Raw genomic sequence first — 22,974 nt, forward strand, 5'->3', positions numbered from 1 at the left:
CTACATCAGATCGGATTTTTTTTCTTCAGGAAACAGGCAGACTAGAATAAATAGCAACACAGAAGCGAACAATAAACGATAGAAATGGCAAAACAAAAATTAAATAATTAATCCAAATTTTGAACAATTATGAGTAACATTAGGATAAAACGTCTAAATATGATATATTGATCGCCGTCAGATGCTGAGCCGACAGGACGCTTTACTTATCTCCCCACCATCAGACTCTCCCTCGCTCATGGCATTTAGTGCTTCTTATACCTCTTCAGCATTCATAAATCACCTTCTTTTACTCATTTTGTCTTTATTTATGAAACTGATAACCGCTAATTCAGTGAGTGAAAGGCGTTGGTTGCCTAGCCATGTACAATGTTAAAACATAAGGGGCACGAAAATGACAGCGCGAACATACAGGCATTATATAGCGGGTTACATTTGAGAACCAGGTATAATTATAGGTATAAATACCCCGTTTTTTTATCTGGTTTTATCTAAACAGTTTTACACCTGCACCACTCACTGGTCTCGAGTCCCACGGAGGAGCTCAGGAAGGATAAAAGGAGGAGTGACGACAGTGTTGGATGGGAGAGGACCAGGCCTGGACTTTATTTTGTGTTTTGTGTGCGGCAGTCGTCCGCGAGGGGCTGCCGCTTTACTTTCATTTTGTGTTTGTTTATTTTATTAAAATCCTTCTTCCCGTGACTACGAACTTTGTTACAGTCATTAATCAATATATTAAGATAACCTATGTTATTTAAATTACTAAAATAGCCTATAGACAATAATGAGCAAGTTCTAGTGTTAAGGAATAATTTGGTCAAAAATATGCACAAATAAACTGTGCACACAGAGGTACAACACTAACTCTCTATCTCAGCTTCCTTTCACCCTATGAACCTTCAACAGAAACTTTCTGCTGGTAGGAGGCAGTTATATTTTCACGACGTCTGCCGGGCCCCGCTTCCTTTTGAGTTTGCATGTTTAAAAGGTAGCCTCCTGCTGGGAAATGGGTTACTTTCAAAATAGTTCACACCCATGCGCTACAAAACCTCTTGCATTATTAATTTGTTTACTCGGAGACGGAGTACGATTTGATGTCTGGCTTTCCGAGTTATCTTGCACTCACCAAATGGCGAAACTTCTCCAGAAGTGTTGGATAACGCTCACCGGATAACGCGAGTGATGAAATGTTCGATACGAAAACGTACTGCGAAGTTCAATGGGAAGGAAAGAGAGGTTGGGATAATGAACGGTCGAGGGGTCCCGGGGTCCTGCCTCACTCTATAGCCATATGTCACTGTGGGTCTGTTGGGGAATGGTTTGCTCTCTAAGCTGAGAGCGTGTCCAGCTGAAGTGGCACTCCACAGACCTGGACAGAAGCCAGCTGACTGTCTGGAGTAAAGGGGCAGCACGCTGGTCCTTAAACACTCGGTGTTGCTCACATGCATACTCACACACACACAAGGAGCGCCTGTGGAGAGAATCCTGCATTAAGCGAGAGGAGCAAACAAAGGTGAAGGTTAATCGAACGTCCAATCTATAGGAAAGAAAGGGTGGAACCAGCAGGGGTTCAAGAAGGCCTTGCCTCAGCCATTTCTTTTCTTATCTTTTTTTTTTTTTTTTTGAAAGAGTTGGCCCAGGATTTCGCTATGCAAGTCAGTGTGTTTGAAAGAGCAAGGACAGTGCATCTTGATCCTGTTTACCTTTCAGCCCGGCCCAACCAATATCCAGCTGCACTGATGGATGCCAAGGGGTCAGTACTCACTTATATTACGTGTCCTTAAATGAACCCAATGATAAACAGAACTTACCATCCAAGCACCAGATACTTGATTAAATAAACATTGTTTTTTTTTGTTTGTTTGTTTATTTACTGTGAGAAATCAAGCATACACAGTGAGATTTTAGCCTGTGTGATTTTTTTTGAGTGGAGCCAAGTGGCTTATACAAGTTCTCGATCATTTTTAAACATTTTTGAATACAAAAAAAAAAAAAAACAGCTGTTCACACTCACCCAATATCAGTAGTTTTGTATTACTGTTTGTTTTTAACAAAATAAAATACATTTGCTTTATATAAACTAATATAATTATACTTGTTTTCAGAGAAAATATAAATTATAGAACATATGTATATTTTTTATTAATATGTATTTATTTTACCTAGATTTGTAGACTTTTTTTCAGAGAAAATATTAATAAATATATGGAATATTGTTTTTATTTTTCCCTTCAGTTTTTAGATTTTTAGACCTGTTTTAGTAGAATATGTGCATTTTTAAATAATAATTAATTTTCCTTAGATTTTTAGACTTATGGACTTTTAGAACGTATGGAATTTTAATTAATATTTTTGTTAAACAAGAAAAAAATTGACAATGCGGTAAAAATAACTAATGTAATTCACTACATATTCATAGAATACAAGTCTTATGTCTCACATTTTTGCTTCTCAAGTAAACTTATCTTGTATGTGTTGAATTTACATTTTTATTACATCAAACAGGCTCTTCATAGTTTAAAACCTTCATAGGTTTTCAGAGATGAATGTTTATTTCACCATCAGAGATACTGTACAAGACTGCGAATCATACAATCAAAATCCTTCAACTCTACATTCACAGACAGATAGCTTTCACATCATTTCACAATCTATATCACAACTCTAAATTAAATGTACTTTTCAAGCTCGCCGAATGGCCTGGATCGCTAACGTTTCAGAGGGTCGCACATTAGTTATTAACAGAGAGAAAGAGAGAGTGAAATTGTGGACCATAGCTTTCCCATGCATTAGTTCCCTCCTCCTTCTCCACCCCTCCCTTCCCTCCCACTCACATACTCACACACTCACTCTCCCTCTCGCTACACACAGCGGTGAACACACACCCTCATCTATAATTGATGCTTGCTTTAGGCAGATGCTGCAGGGATTGGGACTAAGGCAGCTGCTTAGTTTATGGAGGAAAAAGGGAGCAAGATGGTGGAACAGGTATTTTTTCACCGTTATTCTGCTTACCAAGCGCATTACTGCATTTTTTCTCCTCCTGCCCGTCTTCCTTTTGTGCTGTGGCTGCACAGTAGAGCGGGTGGCTTGTGTATGACAGCGTTCGAGTGTGTGTGTGCGAGAGAGAGTGTGCGCTTTGAAGAAAGAGGGAGCCCCCTTCAGCAATTCTTTTTCAGGCTGCCTTATCAGCAGCTGTTTTGCTTTCTATCTCTATTTTCACACTTTTCATCGTCTCTTTATTTCTCGTTTCTCTTCAGTCCATCTCCAAGCTCCATTCGGGTCGGTCTAGGTGGCTTAACTCACAAATTTGGCAGCCACGAATATTTCAAATGAGCCGGATTCTGTCATCCACCCTGAGAGATTGAGTGAGAGAGGCAGGCGAGTGTTAGAGGCGCTGCTCTTCAAACGGTTTATTTGGCTGCGTAATAGTCAAACACTACCGCCCCAAAATGTTCCGACACATACCGCTTTAGTGCTGCTGCGCTCCACCTGGCTTTCCATCATTTTTAAGGCATTAGTGTGTGGTTGAACTCAACGCGACCGTGAGCCGCCTCTATTCGCGTGCATGCGAAATTTAGTGCGACTTCTCGCCTACGGAGCGAGGGAGGAGTAACCTCGTTGTGTGTGAAATTATATTTGCAAAGTGTTGTAAAAAGCCCTTTACTAAAACAAAGCCACTTTTTTATAGCTGCGTATGTGTTGTAAGTGTTTGCCTGGAAGCTGAGCACAGTAAAGTGATGAATCCAGCGCGCTGCCACGTAAAACATATTTCAGTCCTCCAAATGTGGTTCTCATTAGGGTGGACGCCAAAGCGTTTAGCTAAGTCTGATTGTCTGCCATTGCCTTTTTTCTCCCAGTGTTTGCCAGCAGCTAAATTACGAGGGCCTCCAAAAAATCTCTGCACGTCTATAATGACCGCAAATGTAGAGCTCCCAGCAGACCTGCACCGACAGGGGCTTCCCACACCACGGAGGCACCTCTGTCTTTTCGCTAACTTTCCTTCCGTCCTCCCCTTAACGTCTTTGACACTTGTGCATAAAGAGTTTAGCACTCCTGATCAAATGATAGTCTAATTATGGCGTGGTGTGCCCGCTCTTGAATATCAATGCGATATGCGAAGTGCTGATGGTGTTAATGGGAAACAGCGTGATGTGTGTAACATCTGCTTAAGGAACAGCAGGGATTTTTTTACAAGGTCCCGTTTACAGAGTAGCAAGTTGCAGCTTCCCTCCTGGCTCTCCTCGACACGTTTGACTCGCCAAGAATGAAAATCTTGTCATTATTTACACGTTCCAAAACTATGTGACTGATGTCTGTGGAACCCAAAAGTGAATTTTTGAAGAATATACTGGCTGGTCTTTTCAATATTTACATTTAAACATTTGCCGGATGCTTTTATCCAAAGCAATTTACATTGCACTCAAGGATTACATTTTTATTAGTTTATACACTCCTTGGGAATCAAACCCATAACCTTGGCGTTGCTAGTACTGTTTGAGCTACAGAAATTCACAATATAATGAAAGTGAATGAGAACTGGACCTGTCAAGCTTCATAAAGGATACAAAAGTACTGTATAAGTATCATAAATGTGAGATCCATATGAGTCTATATTCCTTCTATGTATGTGGTATATGCACTATATTAGTAAAATGATAACGTTGTGTGAGGAACAGACCAAAATTTACCCTGTTTTCATTGATTGTCTTCCATTCCAGTGGGGTTTTGACCATTACAACCAGATCATTGAAACAGAGGTGAAGTTTATTCAGACCGATTTGTGAACAAATTATTTAGTCCAGTTTTGCAAAGCATATCAAGTGATTCATTGAAAAGATTTGTCTCAAAAGAACTGTTTGTGATTTTAAGCAAATAAATTACATTTCGGTCTGTTCCTCACACAAAACTATCGTATCCTATTGTGTAGAAAGTCTAATGGGTTTGGAACAGCATGAGGATGAGGAAATGATGACAGATTTTAATTTTAGACTGGAATATTCCTTTAAATCACAGATAGAGCTCTGGACTTTCTCTCCTTTTATCCTACGCTTTGTACGTAGGGGGTGTTTCTGTGTAGTGTGGCATTATGGTCAGAGGAGCGAAAGTGGTGGGAGAGTGTGTTTCGCTTTGTTTTAGCATGTGCAGTTGTCCCGTGTCAGAGTGTGTTCTCGACAGGCCTGTGGGTGATGGGATCTCTCTGCCTACTTAACTACTGCTTTGGCCTGGAGAAAGAAATGTGTGTGTGTGTGTGTGTGTGTGTGTGTGTTTGAAGTGTGTCACGAAGTGTTTCCTCCTGTAAGAAGGGAAAATCACAAATTAGTTGTCTCTGTTATCTCACTTGTTTCTCCTAGACTGCAGTGAGATTAAAAAGAAAAGAAAATAGAGACTTCTTAAAAGGATAATTTACCCAAATATGAAAATTATGTCATAATTTACTCACCTTCCTGTAAGTATTTCTTTCTACTGCAGAGCAGAAGATATTTTGGGGAAAAAATATATCAGTTTTTTGTCTATAAAATGAAAGTCAGTGGGGTCTAATGTTGTTTTGAAGTATACTGACTTTCATTGTTGACAAACATTTTTCAATATATCTTCTTTTGTGTTCTGCAGAAGAAAAATGTATACAGGTTTGGAATGATATGATGGTGAGTAAATAAGGACAGAATTTTCATTTTTGGGTGAACTATCCTTTTATGTCATCTGGGTCTCAGATTTTTTTTTTTTTTTTTGGTACCTTGAAAAATCTGAGCACACTGAAACTGGCAAAGTCTTTCTTGAAGATTAATTTCTTCGAGTCAAAGATATGAATGCAAACACTTCTCATTAAATTCTCCCAAGACAGAATTGTCTGAGCTATACTATGCACATTCAATATGGCTATACCTTTATACTTGTATCTCCACTATTGGTAATTGTCAGAAACCTCTGACAGTGTTCTTACTGTTAACGAAAACTATTAAAAATAGTTTTTGTTAATTGAATTAAGCTGAAATGAAATAAAATATAAATATTAAGTGAAACTTTAAAAACATAAACAGAAATTAACTGGTAACTGAAGTAGCTGAAAAGTGCAGAAATTACTAAAAAAGGAGTAAAAAATAAGGCTAAGGAGAAATATATAAAAAACAAATATAACTAAATTATTAAAACTATTATTTTTAAAACTTAAGCTAAAATTAAAATGAACACAGAAAAGCTCATTCAAAATATGAATATATTCTATAATAGTATATATAAATAATACCAAAATGACACTGACCTCTAAGCAATAACATTTTCCAGTATGCTGTACAGAACAAAAACACTCCATCTGGTTCTACAAAACCCAGACGAATAAAGCTATCATCACCTGAAGTCTAAACAAATAGTGTCCCCATCAAATCCACACAGCTGTTTAGATGAATGTATTTTTCATGAAACGTCCTCATTATCTCTGTTTCGGTGCATCACATGACCCATGCCTGTTGTGTGTGTTTGCGTTCTTCTAATCTGCCATTGTTTATTGATAGCGAGCGCTAATTTAGCTGGCTTTTTGGTCTCTTGGGTGCGGCATGCAAAGTGGCGGTTTAGCGTTGATTCTGTGTGCGGGGTGGAGAGACGTCTCCACACATAAGTGGATAATCTGGGTGCTGGGAGGTGGATGAATTGGTCCTGATCAAATAAGAAAGCTCTTCCTGAGATAAAGATCTGATGTGTGTTGTGTATGGAATGCATTTGTCCGTGGGTGTCCCTTGTTCATTTGTTGTCGGTCCGGTGCATGCTAACACTAATTTAATTGGCCCAGCTGTATGAGTGAACTTGTGTCTGAAGCCGAGCGTGTGCTTCGCTAATGCTTTACAAACAGAGAGCACGACTGATGCGAGATGTAGCGTGTGTTATGTGGAGCTCATATAAAGACCAAAAGTATGTGGAAACCCCTTATAATGAGCATGTTTGATGCACAAAACCATGTATACAAGCATGTCTAACCTCTTGAGTCTAAATGAGAGCAAATCCCATGATGCAGTGTCAGGTGGAAAATAGGGATAAAGCCGAATAGTAACTTTAAAACGATAATGAATTCTACTGAATAATAGGGAATAAAAATATAACTTTAATACAGTTATATTTTCATGAACATATTTAAAATTATGAATCTAAAGCCCATATGACTAAACTGTAAATGTCTTGAATTAGTCTGTGCACAGTGTGATTTCAAGTTCAAATTGGATGGTGTCCTTTTGTTTTTAATTGTTTTTGTATTAACAAAAATAGCATTAAACAAAGATACTATATAATTCATGTTTTTTGCTATATGTAAATATCTATGTTAATATTTTAAACCTTGCAAGCAAGATATATGATAACATGTTTCTGTAGTTTCTGCTGCAGTAGTGATGTTTCAGAATCTGTGTTTTAGTACAAATAAAATAGTACGAACGAGAAAAAAAAATGTTAGATCTGATTTGTTATTTTCAGGATGTTCAGGAAGCTCTTTTTGGAGTCTCTTTTTTTAATGAAGAATTTTAAGACTGGCCTTTTTATAATGAATCAATTGAATCAATATGAATCAAATGATTCAGTTATTTGCTTGTGCGTATTTGTAGCTTAAAAGTAGTTATACTGTAAGTTGTCACACTCTCCTGGTTTAGCTATGTAACCTGCATAAAGGGTCAGTGAACGAATCTGAATGAATCTTTTAGGTGGATTAAAAAAGCTAAGATGAATAAAAAATTTAACATATATTTACAAATAAATAAAGCTGGCAAAAAAATAGCTATTGTAAATAGCTCTATTGTTCAAAGAGTGAATGGCTTTCAGTGTCCAGTGTTTTGAAATTAAATGCAGATATGGATGTGCTGTTCAGATGTCCACATACTTTTGGTCATTTATTGAACTATGCTAACATGGCACTAACGTTTTGCTGTTGTTCTCTGTTTTTCAGGGTAATCAAGACGCCCCAGCACCCCCAGAAACCATGGCCCAGCCTTACCCATCAGCCCAGTTCGCTCCCCCTCAGAACGGCATTCCTGCTGAGTACACGCCGTCCCACCCTCACCCAACTCCGGACTACTCGGGCCAGACCCCCGTGGCAGAGCACACGCTGAACATGTACACCCCTGCCCAGACACACAGTGAGCCCAGCGGACCAGACAACAGCGTACAGACGGTCTCCGGCACAGCCACAGTAAGCACCGATCTCTACAGTATATCTCTCTCTTTCTCACTCGCTTATATCTCTGACTCTTCTTGATGGCATTGCTCGTCACGGTTCAGGTTTTTTGGATTGTGTTGTGGATTGAGGTGCCCTCCGTGATCTGCCATCCAAGGACATCAGTGCTGTAGCCCGCCTTAATATTTCATATGTTTCAGGGCATTTCCATGAATAATTGACTATCTTTGTGTTCCCTTTCATGGGAACTTCGAACTGCGTCCTCTAGGGGTCGCTATGGGGAACGCCTCGTCGTGACCCGTGTCTGAAGCATACATTGAAAAAACACCAACTCGTTGGCCGGCGACAGCCATGACGTCACTACCGGTGCGACTATAGCATAAATAGGCGCCGGGAGCTACACATCATTCACTTCTTCGTCTGAAGCTTGCGTCCGCAGCATGGTAAGAAACCTAGAGGACGCAGTGTCTCGTTCCCTACTCAGGGAACCATGGTTACATAAGTAACCTGAGACGTTCCCTTTCATGGGAACTTCGAACTGCGTCCTCTAGGGGTCGCTATGGGGAACGCCTCGTCGTGACCCGTGTCTGAAGCATACATTGAAAAAACACCAACTCGTTGGCCGGCGACAGCCATGACGTCACTACCGGTGCGACTATAGCATAAATAGGCGCCGGGAGCTACACATCATTCACTTCTTCGTCTGAAGCTTGCGTCCGCAGCATGGTAAGAAACCTAGAGGACGCAGTGTCTCGTTCCCTACTCAGGGAACCATGGTTACATAAGTAACCTGAGACGTTCCCTTTCATGGGAACTTCGAACTGCGTCCTCTAGGGGTCGCTATGGGGAACGCCTCGTCGTGACCCGTGTCTGAAGCATACATTGAAAAAACACCAACTCGTTGGCCGGCGACAGCCATGACGTCACTACCGGTGCGACTATAGCATAAATAGGCGCCGGGAGCTACACATCATTCACTTCTTCGTCTGAAGCTTGCGTCCGCAGCATGGTAAGAAACCTAGAGGACGCAGTGTCTCGTTCCCTACTCAGGGAACCATGGTTACATAAGTAACCTGAGACGTTCCCTTTCATGGGAACTTCGAACTGCGTCCTCTAGGGGTCGCTATGGGGAACGCCTCGTCGTGACCCGTGTCTGAAGCATACATTGAAAAAACACCAACTCGTTGGCCGGCGACAGCCATGACGTCACTACCGGTGCGACTATAGCATAAATAGGCGCCGGGAGCTACACATCATTCACTTCTTCGTCTGAAGCTTGCGTCCGCAGCATGGTAAGAAACCTAGAGGACGCAGTGTCTCGTTCCCTACTCAGGGAACCATGGTTACATAAGTAACCTGAGACGTTCCCTTTCATGGGAACTTCGAACTGCGTCCTCTAGGGGTCGCTATGGGGAACGCCTCGTCGTGACCCGTGTCTGAAGCATACATTGAAAAAACACCAACTCGTTGGCCGGCGACAGCCATGACGTCACTACCGGTGCGACTATAGCATAAATAGGCGCCGGGAGCTACACATCATTCACTTCTTCGTCTGAAGCTTGCGTCCGCAGCATGGTAAGAAACCTAGAGGACGCAGTGTCTCGTTCCCTACTCAGGGAACCATGGTTACATAAGTAACCTGAGACGTTCCCTTTCATGGGAACTTCGAACTGCGTCCTCTAGGGGTCGCTATGGGGAACGCCTCGTCGTGACCCGTGTCTGAAGCATACATTGAAAAAACACCAACTCGTTGGCCGGCGACAGCCATGACGTCACTACCGGTGCGACTATAGCATAAATAGGCGCCGGGAGCTACACATCATTCACTTCTTCGTCTGAAGCTTGCGTCCGCAGCATGGTAAGAAACCTAGAGGACGCAGTGTCTCGTTCCCTACTCAGGGAACCATGGTTACATAAGTAACCTGAGACGTTCCCTTTCATGGGAACTTCGAACTGCGTCCTCTAGGGGTCGCTATGGGGAACGCCTCGTCGTGACCCGTGTCTGAAGCATACATTGAAAAAACACCAACTCGTTGGCCGGCGACAGCCATGACGTCACTACCGGTGCGACTATAGCATAAATAGGCGCCGGGAGCTACACATCATTCACTTCTTCGTCTGAAGCTTGCGTCCGCAGCATGGTAAGAAACCTAGAGGACGCAGTGTCTCGTTCCCTACTCAGGGAACCATGGTTACATAAGTAACCTGAGACGTTCCCTTTCATGGGAACTTCGAACTGCGTCCTCTAGGGGTCGCTATGGGGAACGCCTCGTCGTGACCCGTGTCTGAAGCATACATTGAAAAAACACCAACTCGTTGGCCGGCGACAGCCATGACGTCACTACCGGTGCGACTATAGCATAAATAGGCGCCGGGAGCTACACATCATTCACTTCTTCGTCTGAAGCTTGCGTCCGCAGCATGGTAAGAAACCTAGAGGACGCAGTGTCTCGTTCCCTACTCAGGGAACCATGGTTACATAAGTAACCTGAGACGTTCCCTTTCATGGGAACTTCGAACTGCGTCCTCTAGGGGTCGCTATGGGGAACGCCTCGTCGTGACCCGTGTCTGAAGCATACATTGAAAAAACACCAACTCGTTGGCCGGCGACAGCCATGACGTCACTACCGGTGCGACTATAGCATAAATAGGCGCCGGGAGCTACACATCATTCACTTCTTCGTCTGAAGCTTGCGTCCGCAGCATGGTAAGAAACCTAGAGGACGCAGTGTCTCGTTCCCTACTCAGGGAACCATGGTTACATAAGTAACCTGAGACGTTCCCTTTCATGGGAACTTCGAACTGCGTCCTCTAGGGGTCGCTATGGGGAACGCCTCGTCGTGACCCGTGTCTGAAGCATACATTGAAAAAACACCAACTCGTTGGCCGGCGACAGCCATGACGTCACTACCGGTGCGACTATAGCATAAATAGGCGCCGGGAGCTACACATCATTCACTTCTTCGTCTGAAGCTTGCGTCCGCAGCATGGTAAGAAACCTAGAGGACGCAGTGTCTCGTTCCCTACTCAGGGAACCATGGTTACATAAGTAACCTGAGACGTTCCCTTTCATGGGAACTTCGAACTGCGTCCTCTAGGGGTCGCTATGGGGAACGCCTCGTCGTGACCCGTGTCTGAAGCATACATTGAAAAAACACCAACTCGTTGGCCGGCGACAGCCATGACGTCACTACCGGTGCGACTATAGCATAAATAGGCGCCGGGAGCTACACATCATTCACTTCTTCGTCTGAAGCTTGCGTCCGCAGCATGGTAAGAAACCTAGAGGACGCAGTGTCTCGTTCCCTACTCAGGGAACCATGGTTACATAAGTAACCTGAGACGTTCCCTTTCATGGGAACTTCGAACTGCGTCCTCTAGGGGTCGCTATGGGGAACGCCTCGTCGTGACCCGTGTCTGAAGCATACATTGAAAAAACACCAACTCGTTGGCCGGCGACAGCCATGACGTCACTACCGGTGCGACTATAGCATAAATAGGCGCCGGGAGCTACACATCATTCACTTCTTCGTCTGAAGCTTGCGTCCGCAGCATGGTAAGAAACCTAGAGGACGCAGTGTCTCGTTCCCTACTCAGGGAACCATGGTTACATAAGTAACCTGAGACGTTCCCTTTCATGGGAACTTCGAACTGCGTCCTCTAGGGGTCGCTATGGGGAACGCCTCGTCGTGACCCGTGTCTGAAGCATACATTGAAAAAACACCAACTCGTTGGCCGGCGACAGCCATGACGTCACTACCGGTGCGACTATAGCATAAATAGGCGCCGGGAGCTACACATCATTCACTTCTTCGTCTGAAGCTTGCGTCCGCAGCATGGTAAGAAACCTAGAGGACGCAGTGTCTCGTTCCCTACTCAGGGAACCATGGTTACATAAGTAACCTGAGACGTTCCCTTTCATGGGAACTTCGAACTGCGTCCTCTAGGGGTCGCTATGGGGAACGCCTCGTCGTGACCCGTGTCTGAAGCATACATTGAAAAAACACCAACTCGTTGGCCGGCGACAGCCATGACGTCACTACCGGTGCGACTATAGCATAAATAGGCGCCGGGAGCTACACATCATTCACTTCTTCGTCTGAAGCTTGCGTCCGCAGCATGGTAAGAAACCTAGAGGACGCAGTGTCTCGTTCCCTACTCAGGGAACCATGGTTACATAAGTAACCTGAGACGTTATTTCACCAACTCAGAGTACAAAGTGCTCTCGCTAAATTTAGTTTGGTGAGGTTTTTACTCTAGGTTTTAAAAATAATTTCAAGAGCATTTTCTGTCCCCAAATGGTAAGATTTAGTGTTATTCTGCATGGTAACAGAGAATCAAGAATGTGGTTTATTAGTTGTTAGTTTATTAGTTCTCCCAAAAATCTAATGTAATTATTTTCTCACCTTCATGTCCTGATTGATTTAGTATTTTATATTAAAGGCATAAGAAAATGTAAAATGATATAATTTATATATATATCTTTTTTTTTTTTTTTTTTACTATCTGTAACAATCAGATGACAGCTGGGATGAGCCTGGGGGCTTCTTGCCCCATGGTAAAGGGGCAGTATGGCCCATTTTCATGATTGTCATTTCTTTGAATTGTGCAATATAAGCTAAATTAGCAAATATTTGCATTTATTTCACTTAATTTTATCTGAGAAAAATACATCAGCACCCTGTAAATGCTAAAGTTCTCTGTAAATGTAATACAATTTGACAGACAGTAAATCCGTACTGTTCATCCCCACGTGTGAACTTCATTTATGATTTTTGGAGCTTAACAAATGCAGGGATTAAAGTTCCGTCGCTATGACTGATTTCCGTCAGTTCATAAAGACAGTCACTTGCTTCATTCCTGAATGATTCAGCCGTTCGAAAGAATCAATTGAATGAATGATTCAGTGATAAAATCAGTGACTTGCCGCCACCTGCTGGCGGATTTAGTTTCATTTTTAGCGTATTGTCAAATTAAAAAATTTATGTTTATAATCTTTTTAAAATTTTTATTTAAAACATAGAATAAGACAAATAAGTTACCAATCATATGAAATTAGTATTAATAAATTAATTTGTACTACAGAGGTGGCACAGAAGAACACAAAAGTGGCTTGTAGGTACATTTTCAGACGTTTAATGAGGCTCAGAGGTGGCATGAGTGCAATTAAATTCATAAATTCATGTGGAGATTAATGTTTTAAATATAAAATTTTGAATACAGAAATATGATTCAAATAACTGAAATTATACGCTAAAAATTAAACTAAATCCGCCAGCAGGTGGCGGCAAGTCACTGATTTTATCACTGAATCATTCATTCAATTGATTCTTTCGAACGGCTGAATCATTCAGGAATGAAGCAAGTGACTGTCTTCATGAACTGACGGAAATCCGTCATAGCGACGGAACTTTAATCCCTGCAAATGTGGTCACTATGTTGTACGGCACAAGCTTTTGTGCTGCGTTGGAAAAAAAATAACAGAATGCAGGTTTGGAGCTATGTGAGGGTGAGAAAATAGTAAAATAAGTTTAATTGAGGGTGAACCATTCCTTAGAAAGTGCAAAATTTTACTCATTTTAACTCCTGATGTATCCCGACTATTTGTTCAACAGACAGAATGTTTAAACCGTTTCACTGATTTGAAGGAAAATGTGAGCTTTCTTTCGAACAGCGGCCAGACTTTCATTGCCTATCCTACCTTAGTGTTCAAATTTCTTTTTTAGTGCCAGAGCAGAAGGGAACAAAACCACATCTGGAAAAGCCATTATTTTCCCCCCTGCCTCTCTCCTTCTCCCTCTGACTCTCTCGCTCTCTCTATCACTTTCCTAGACGAGTGTTATGGAGAGAAAGCAAAACTTTACAGACATCCAAAGCTATGACCTCATCTGGCTAGAGCTGTTTTTAGATCCAAGTCATTCCTCACAACCGATCCTTCATCTGCAAACAAAAGAGGCCTAGACTGTGATACTTCCCCTGTTCGCATCTTTTCTTTGTTTGTTGGAGTAGGTGATAACCAATCAGCCCCCAGAGGGATGTTTTTTATACAGTAATAGATGGTTTTCATCGCTGTTTTGATAGAGGACCGTGGATTCCCGCCATATTCTCAGTGGTCAGTTTGTATGAGAGCTTGTGGATTTCTGAAATGTTCATTTCGAATGTGAACAAATACAAACTTATTGTAAAGTGTTACTAAAATAATATATTATAGGTTGCTTGTTGAAAGTAAATGCTGTTCCATATGCTTTTCAGAAATACACTAAGTTTCGTTAGAAGTCAGTAACATTTTTTTTTAAAGAAATTGGTTTCCACAAAAATATTATGCAGCACAACCTTTTTAACATTTGATAATAATAGGAACATTTAAATTATAGTAATATTTCACATCATTAATAATGTTTACTGAATTTTTGATAAAGGACTGCAGTCTTGGTGAGCATAGCGTTTTCAAAAGCATTAAAAAGTCTTGCAGACCCCAAACTTTTGAACAGTTACATAAGTTCACATTTGTTTAGAATTAACAATGAACAATATTTTATTTATAAATTAACATTATCTTAAATGGATTAATGCTGTAAAGAAATGTTCCTTGTTATTTCATGCCTACTGTAGAAGCTAATGAATAAATTGAAACGAAATGTTATCAATGTGTTAGTATATTTATCTTAACATACTTTTCATTAACCAAGTAATATCTGCATCTAAGTTTGTAATATTTTTTTTAATTGCTTAAAAAATAACCACAATAATGCAGCAGAAATCATTTTGAATTATTGTCTGCTACCAACAGTTTTGTTATTATTAATTGTCACCTTCTTTTCAGGACATTAGTCATCAAATTCTCAGTAAACACCACGGGTGTAATGATGGTCACAGATGCAGGGGTGGACCTTTAATTTAACTGACCTGAGTGGTTGTTAAATCCGGCCCACTCACAGATCATTCCGAGTTCATGTAGTTTCAGATGATACAGAAATCGGTGATGTCCAAGTGGGTGAATTGTATACTCTGTAATTAGCCCGTCCATTGCCGCCAGCTTGACCCATTCAGGCCGGTTTGTGGGCAGTGTGTGAGCATGATAGCCAGGCATTATATCATTGACTGTAATCAGCCAATCATAGTGACACAGAGGTACTGCTTCCTCTCAAATGACCTTTTGCCTGTAGGTGTCACTGTTGGCTAGTGTTGCTTCAGACGGATGAATGATTTATTTGATCTCATATTTAAAAAATATTTTCTCATCCAAATGTTTTCTAAAAAGGACGTTTCACCAACGGTGTTTGACTAATCTGTGTAGATGTCAGCTCAGTGTGACGGCTTGCTGCTCTGACTCCTGACGCTCTTCATTGGCCCACTTCCCCCATGTGTTCCCGAGAGAAACGGCCCCGGCGTGCTCATCCTCATCCAGCCAGAGTGAGAGCTGCCATTCCTTAAGGGAGGACACGTGTGGAACGGGTCATACCCGGACATCTTGCAGAACAGCCCCTTCTCAGCCCCTCTGGTGTAGCTTTTGAGGGTCGACGGAGGGTTATGGCCTCACAGTTGATGGTGGACTTTGACTTAGACAGTTACTGCGTTTCATCCCAGTAATGTTGCTGTGCTGAAAATAGCAACATCGCCGATGTACTTTATTTGTCTTTTTTGCCTCCGTGGTTTACTGAGTGCAGGAAACCCTCAGTGTTGTACCTCTGCACTATTGTGAGGTTGTTTGTGCAAGAGAACATCTTCACAAATGAGCTCTGAAGCACTGAACACTGTGGCTGCCGTTTGTTTATCTTCCACAAATGCTTGGTTTTTGTTTTCCTGCTCACGTAAAATCAACAATGCAGCAAAATATGCGTTTGTTATAATGAACGACTATTAATGAATCTTTTGATACCAAAAAAGATTAACTGGAAGCCTTTTTTGTGTTTGTTGTTGTTTTTCCCTCCATGTTGGAGTCCTCTGCCAGTGAGAAGAATGCGGCACAGATGGCACGCTATGTAAACTGTCAGCCGTATGCATGCTATACACACACACACCCACACACACACACACACACACACACACAGACGCTGTATTTTTACCTGGCACACATCCCAGAATTGATCCAAGAAAGGAATGAAAAATATTCTTCTATTTTTAGCTAGGTTAACTAGGTAGCTGGCCATATTCCTATGTATATGCATAAAATGTATAGGGGAATAAAATGTGCATATAAATGTGCATATTTTTCCCTATATATAAAACCAGTATATAACCAGTAAAATATTTTCCTTTTGAAGGATTTTTTCCAGTGTGGGGAATAATTGCATCAGCCATTGATTCATGGGGGAGTTTTTGTTTAATTATGTGTTTGAAAGGAGCATGAGGGGCATGAAGAAAATTGCATTAGCCTACTAAATATACATTATGTAAAACTATACATACAATTTGTATTAATTAATTTATTTATTTATTTATTTGTGTGTATGTGTGTGCTTGTTTTGACTTGACTTAATTGTGAAACACTTTGGCAACCTACAGGTGAGGACATTTGACTGGTCCTCACTAGTTAAAAAGGCTATTGTTAAAACCAGCCAAAAGATGTTTTTGATTTAAATCTAGTGTTTTGCACATGTTTCTGTGATGGGTAAGTTTAGGGGTAGGGGTTGGGTTAGGTCATAAAATCAATGGTAGGCTATGCAATGTCCTCACTAAGATAGCGAAACAAACTTGTGTGTGTGTATACTAGCGATTAACTCCTGGCTGAAATGGATGTGTCAGTGCGCACCAGCAGGTGTGCGATCTCCAAATCCAGTGCAAGCTTATGCGGATGATGTGGAAATATCGTCACGAGATGAGAGTGTAATTCATAATATGCTTCTTCGTACAGATGACTTCATAAGGTGGTCTGGTTTACCATACATACAAAGTGTGCTGCGTTTTATGAAAGACGGAGTGGAGGAAATAGATGGTATAGGTCAAAGTCTGACAAACCCCCGGTCTTTGCATTAGCACATAAACCTATCCGTCTATATGAACGTCATGAAATCTATCCTTATCTGGGGCATAAATTCAACGTTAGCGGTGACTGGGAGAAACAGGTTACAGAGCTGTGTCATGAATTTACCCGAAGACTTGCACTGATTGACTCTTCCCCTCTCCCCATAATGATGAAGATCGAGGCTATCAGATTGATTGCAACAGCTAAAATTCAACATCTATTTATGAATGTGCATATTCCGCAATGCACACTTTCAACACTGAACGATGAAATGGTAAAGCTAGTGAGAAAATGGCTCTGCCTCAATAGCCATACAACCCGAGATATTATTTTCCAGTCGCGCCGAGACGGAGGTCTCGGTGTCCCAAACATTGAATGGATTTATACTGCCTCCAGAATAGGTCATCTTCTTAATATGCTGAATAACGACGATACATCTGTCAGAGAGTTGGCACGTGAGTCACTTTTTCTACATCTACAGCGGCGCAAAATACCGTCTGCTTCGTGCAACGAGCCCCAGTTTCTTGGAATTAAAACCGAATGGAAAATTGCACATCAAAACAGCCGGATTTGGAGTACGCTCTGATTGGCTGGATTTAAATTATCTTTGCCAGCGTACAGGACTGCAGCTCTCTTGGCAAGGACCTGACGGAGCGGTAGCGGCTCTTAATGAGAACATAATAACAGACCCGCATATCTCTACTCTAGCGGTACTCAACACCGAAAGTACACCTTGTCAACTATCGACTAATAATGTAAGAGCCTCACTTCTTCAACTAAAAAAAACCCAAAATGCCCAGCACTGGATGGGCTTGAAACTACAGGGAAAATTAGCACTTCTCCAATCGGCTGACCACTCAGTATCCCACTCTGTTTTGACAAACTTTTCAATCTCAGAGGATATTCTAATTTTTATGATTAAAGCACGACTACAATGTCTTCCAACTATGTACAATCTGTCAATATGGTACCCGTCAAATTACAACTCCTACTGTCTGTTACATCAAAATCAACAGGAAAATGAAACGGTTGCCCACATCTTAAATGGATGTTGTTGTTACAAAGGACTGTATGTGTCCAGACACGATCGCCTGGTTGATTTGATTGTAAAGGACTTGAAAACAATACATAAAGACAGAAAGTTTTACCAGCATACTAATGTTGAATTGAATTGGTTTTATGACAACACATTTGACAGTGACTATTTTAAAAGCATTCCAAACACTCCTGACATTGTGATTGTAAACAAGGCTTTGAACTCTGTATTTGTCATTGAGGTTGGCTGTTGTTTTGATCTGTATTTTGATACCTGCTATCTTTCCAAACTGCTGAAATATCAGCCATTGGTTGAAGCCAACCCTAGTATTTGGAATTTTAGGTCATGTGCACAAGAATGTGATTAAAGGACTGCAGTTGAGTGGATTGCAAAAAAAGAAAGCAAAAAAACTCGCAAAATTTTGTTCAGTTTCAGCCACTATAGGGAGTATGCAAATATGGAAACTAAGATGTTTTGTCTATCCTTGAGTGCTGAATGTTATAAATATAAGGACTTGTGAATGTATATGTTAGCCAAGTGTACCTGTCATCTTGCAAACTGACTTCCCAAGGTATTTGGATTCCGTTTTTGTTGCTTGTCTTGTGGATCCAAATAAAACATGTTATGTGGATCCACATAACATAGGTAAACATAAACTCACTCCTGTATCAATGACGGCTAATGCAATTATTCCACATTCCCCACACTGGAAAAATTCCTTGAAAAAAGGAAATATTTTACTGCCACTTTACGCTCCAAGTCCTCACTGTTCTTTGTTAGGTTATCTTTTTCTGTCCAGCGCTGCCATATGTGTGTCCGTGTGGGCTCTTACACTCCAGCGGCTGTGTGTTTTTGTGTGTGTGTGTGTGCTCAGAGCACACACCGGCAGCCCTGTCACTGTTTGCCGTTTAGCACTCTGTGTGAGATCAATGAATGGTAAACACTCACAACTCTGTGAGTCCCCAATCAGTAACTGAGTAGGTTCCCCAGACTGATCCGCTGTCCTACCTCACATCCATGTCCTTATCACTCCATCTTTCCCTTACCCTTCCTTCCTACAGGGAGCAACCAGGGTGCGAACTACGGGGGAGCTAGGGGGAGCTCGGCTCCCCTTAATAAGACATGGGCTCCCCTGAAAACGTGATTTGTGAAATTTTGGGGGGTCTCAAAAAATATTGACAATGTGTTATTTTAACGTGCAATTTCAGTTTTGTGTAATGTGATCATCGTGGATTATTATGTGTAAAGTATAGTTCGAACACTGGGAGCAACACAATCTCTGGCTCCCTGGAAATGGCCACAGAGGACTCTTTCTTTTTTTTGGAATCGATCACAATTTCTCACGATTGTTTGAATTATGAAAGCAGGATTTAAAGGCGAGTTTGATGACTAGATATTTCAGCATGCACTGTGAATGCGATCCAAAATGCGTTCCGCTTCTGCCGCCAGCCTCTATTTTAGTCCTATAGATTTATTCCTTTTCCCCCGTCTCATCCCATCACCCTGAGATCAGTCACCGTGGCCTCCGGCTCCCCACGGCAACCAGAAAGGGGAGAAATCGATTAATTGATTTCGGAATCAATTAATTGAGTCATTAAGGCAGCCATATGCACAGAGCATGAAATTAGATCTTTAAAACGGCACATATGGCCGCCAACCACGCCGTGCCTCAACCTAAAGACCCGCTGCATTCCTTCCTATACTTTTATTGAAAGAGCAGTAAATGGAAAAGCATATTTCCAATTATAACACCCCTGGTGTCTCTTCTGCAGAGGCCCGCTTGCCTCACGACGCCATTAAACAGAGCCTCCCGCAATAGGAAAAGTGCAATTTTGTTAAAGCAATAAAGATGGCACACATCTTGTCAGTTTTACATTGGATGGTTTACTACACTGCTTTAGCGTTTTATCTTCCGTTTTTCTTTGTTCTCTGCCTTGAGGAGTGGGTGTTCTTTTGTTTATGACTTGTAATAACACAAGACAGATTTCTTTCCCCCTTCCACTTCTGCAGCCTTTCATGTATTGAAAGACTAGTATTTTTCAAGAGCTCTATCTCATGTTTTCCCCCCACCCTTGCGTTTCAGTCGGGTGAGTATATCTTGCCGCCTGTAAAAACATTATGATGACACAATATTCATATTTACAGTCCCAGCAAGCCGTTCTTTATTCTTCATTTGAGCTTTGCTTTTTTGACTCTTTTTGAGCTGCTTTTGTCAGAGTTGCCCTGAGCACCGCCTGATTTAAATAACAATGCCACACACGCACAGACACACGGTCCGTTCCATTGCCAGTAATTCCAGTGAAGCTTGTTTTAACAGTCCTGAGCATCTGTAATGTCAGAAAGGCAGTTGTTACACTGGGACTCAGTCATTCTTTTGTTCCAAACAATATGATTTCCAGAGCGTTTGAAGCATGACAGGACAGCTGCAGCAAGCAGAAAGTTTAAAAAATATCTCTGGGCATAACTGCAGGCTTGAGGCAGAGCCTCCGCTCCCCTTTCTCAAGCGGCACAAAGTAAAATAAATGCACATAAATTCACATACATGTACACATGCTCATGTTAACACACATAATGGGTGAATTACATTCAAGTGAGCACCACTACGGCCTCACTTCAAAGGGTAGAACACTTAAAGTCAAGTTTGGTGTAGTGAAAATGCACATTTATGAGAGCAGAATCATTCATTGTGAATGAATCATTCTTTTGAACTAGATCTTTTTAATGAATAAATTGATTCAGTTCACAAAATTGACCGGAATGATTAATTCATGAATTCTTGAATGATTCACGTCTCGAGTTCAACTTACTGATTCACATCTGGTTAACATCTCACTGAAGGAGAATATTATACAATATTATATTGTAATTATTATAAAGTAAATAATAATGTAAGTATAATAATATTGTTGAATAACAGCTTACATTTTTATTTGTTCATATGACTTCAAAAGACTTTGAAATGTTCACTGCCATTCAAAAGTTTGGAGTCAGGAAATTAAGAAATTAACACTTTCAGCAAGGGCTCATTAAATTGATTAAAAGTAAAGACTTTGTTACAAAAACAAAAGTATTTCAATTATTTTTTTGGTATAATTTAATCAAAGAATCCTTTAAAAATATTTTACATGAAAATAGCATCTGTTTTCAACATTGATAATAAGAAAAATGTTTCTTAAGCGCCAGATCCACATATTAGAATGATTTCTGAAGGATCATGTGACACTGAAGACTGGCGTAATGATGCTGAAAATTCAGCTTTACCATCAGAGGAATAAATTACATTTTAAAACATATTAAAATAGAAAACGTCTCGGTTACGTATGTAACCCTCGTTCCCTGAAGGAGGGAACAGAGACGTCACATCGGTGACCGACGAATTGGGATCTCGCTTAGAGATAAATTAGCTAAATGAGCCAATGCACATTGGCATGCGATGATTGCATCCAAAATCATCTCCCAAAAAGGTTGCGGGTTCGAGTCTCGTACCGGCAGGGATTGTAGGTGGGGGGAGTGAATGTACAGCGCTCTCTCCCACCTTCAATACCACAACTGAGGTGCCCTTGAGCAAGGCACCGAACCCCCAACTGCTCCCCGGGCGCCGCAGCAAAAAAAAGCCTGGCGCCGGATGCTCCGCCACGTCTGGCTGCCGAGGGGATGGAGGAGCTAGACAGGGTCTACAGTACGGACACTCTGGAGCAGTTTTAGCAAGCCAACACTAAACCGGGTCCTCTCAGTGCTTCTACCCGTTTGAGGTGAGAACACAGGAGGATACCGGCTCCACACGAAGGCTATAGAATCTAGCGAACGTGTTGGGGGTCGCCCAGCCCGCAGCTCAACAAATATCTCTCAGCGAGGCGCCACGAGCCAGTGCCCAGGAGGATGCAACACTTCTAGTAGAGTGAGCTCGCAACCTGAGCGGGCAGGGCACACCCTGCGCCTGATAAGCAAGGGTGATGGCATCCACAATCCAGAGGGCCATCTTCTGTTTAGAGACGGCCTTCCCCTTCTGCCGGCCTCCGTAACAAACAAAGAGCTGGTCTGAGGAAGGAAAGCACGACCCTGATCGGGCATTTCCGGGGGTCTTCTCGGTGAGAAGAACACCGCTCGACAAACAGGTTCCAATTCAAGGCGTAAGCATGTCTCGTAGATGGTGCTCTCACCAAAGTGATGGTGTCAACTACCTCCTGGGGTAGGTCACCTAGAACCTCCGCGTGCCATCCAGGGACCAGACATGAGGTTTCCAGAGGTCTGGACGCGGGTGCCACAGGGTGCCCCGTCTCTGAGTCAGTAGATCCTTCCTCAGAGTAATCTGCCAGGGAGGGGCTGTCACGAGGAGCATTAGTTCTGGGAACCAGGTCCGAGTGGGCCAATAAGGCGCCACGAGCAGCTCCTGCTCCTCGTCCTCCCTGATCTTGCACAGTGTCTGGGGGTCCAAATACCTTGCACAGCTCACTGGGGAAGCCGAAGGGCAGGACCTTGTACTGATATGCATGTCCTTCGAACGCAAACCGCAGAAATGGTCTGTGGCGCGAAAGGATCGACACATAAAAGTATGCATCCTTCAGGTCAACTGCTGCAAACCAATATCGGGGACGGATGCACCCGAAGATGCATTTCTGCGTCAACATCTTGAACGGTAACCGGTGAAGGGGCTGTAAAACCCCGTCTTCATATTGGCTGGAGGGACCGGCTCCATCGCGTCCTTCGCCAGTAGGACTGCGATCTCCGCACGCAAGACAGGAGCATCGGCCGCCTTCACTGCCATGAAGCGGATGGCACTGAACTTGGGGGGACGCCGGGCGAACTGAATCGCATAGC

General features: G+C 42.1%; 1 pseudogene; it reads left to right on the forward strand.

Moving 5' to 3' along the window:
• Positions 1-22,974, forward strand: part of LOC107738617 (RNA binding protein fox-1 homolog 1-like) — a 139,321-nt pseudogene that overhangs the window by 77,519 nt on the left and 38,828 nt on the right.

This window comes from Sinocyclocheilus rhinocerous, unplaced genomic scaffold (assembly GCF_001515625.1).
Source record: "Sinocyclocheilus rhinocerous isolate Xijiao unplaced genomic scaffold, SAMN03320098_v1.1 scaffold1155, whole genome shotgun sequence".
NCBI lineage: Eukaryota > Metazoa > Chordata > Actinopteri > Cypriniformes > Cyprinidae > Sinocyclocheilus > Sinocyclocheilus rhinocerous.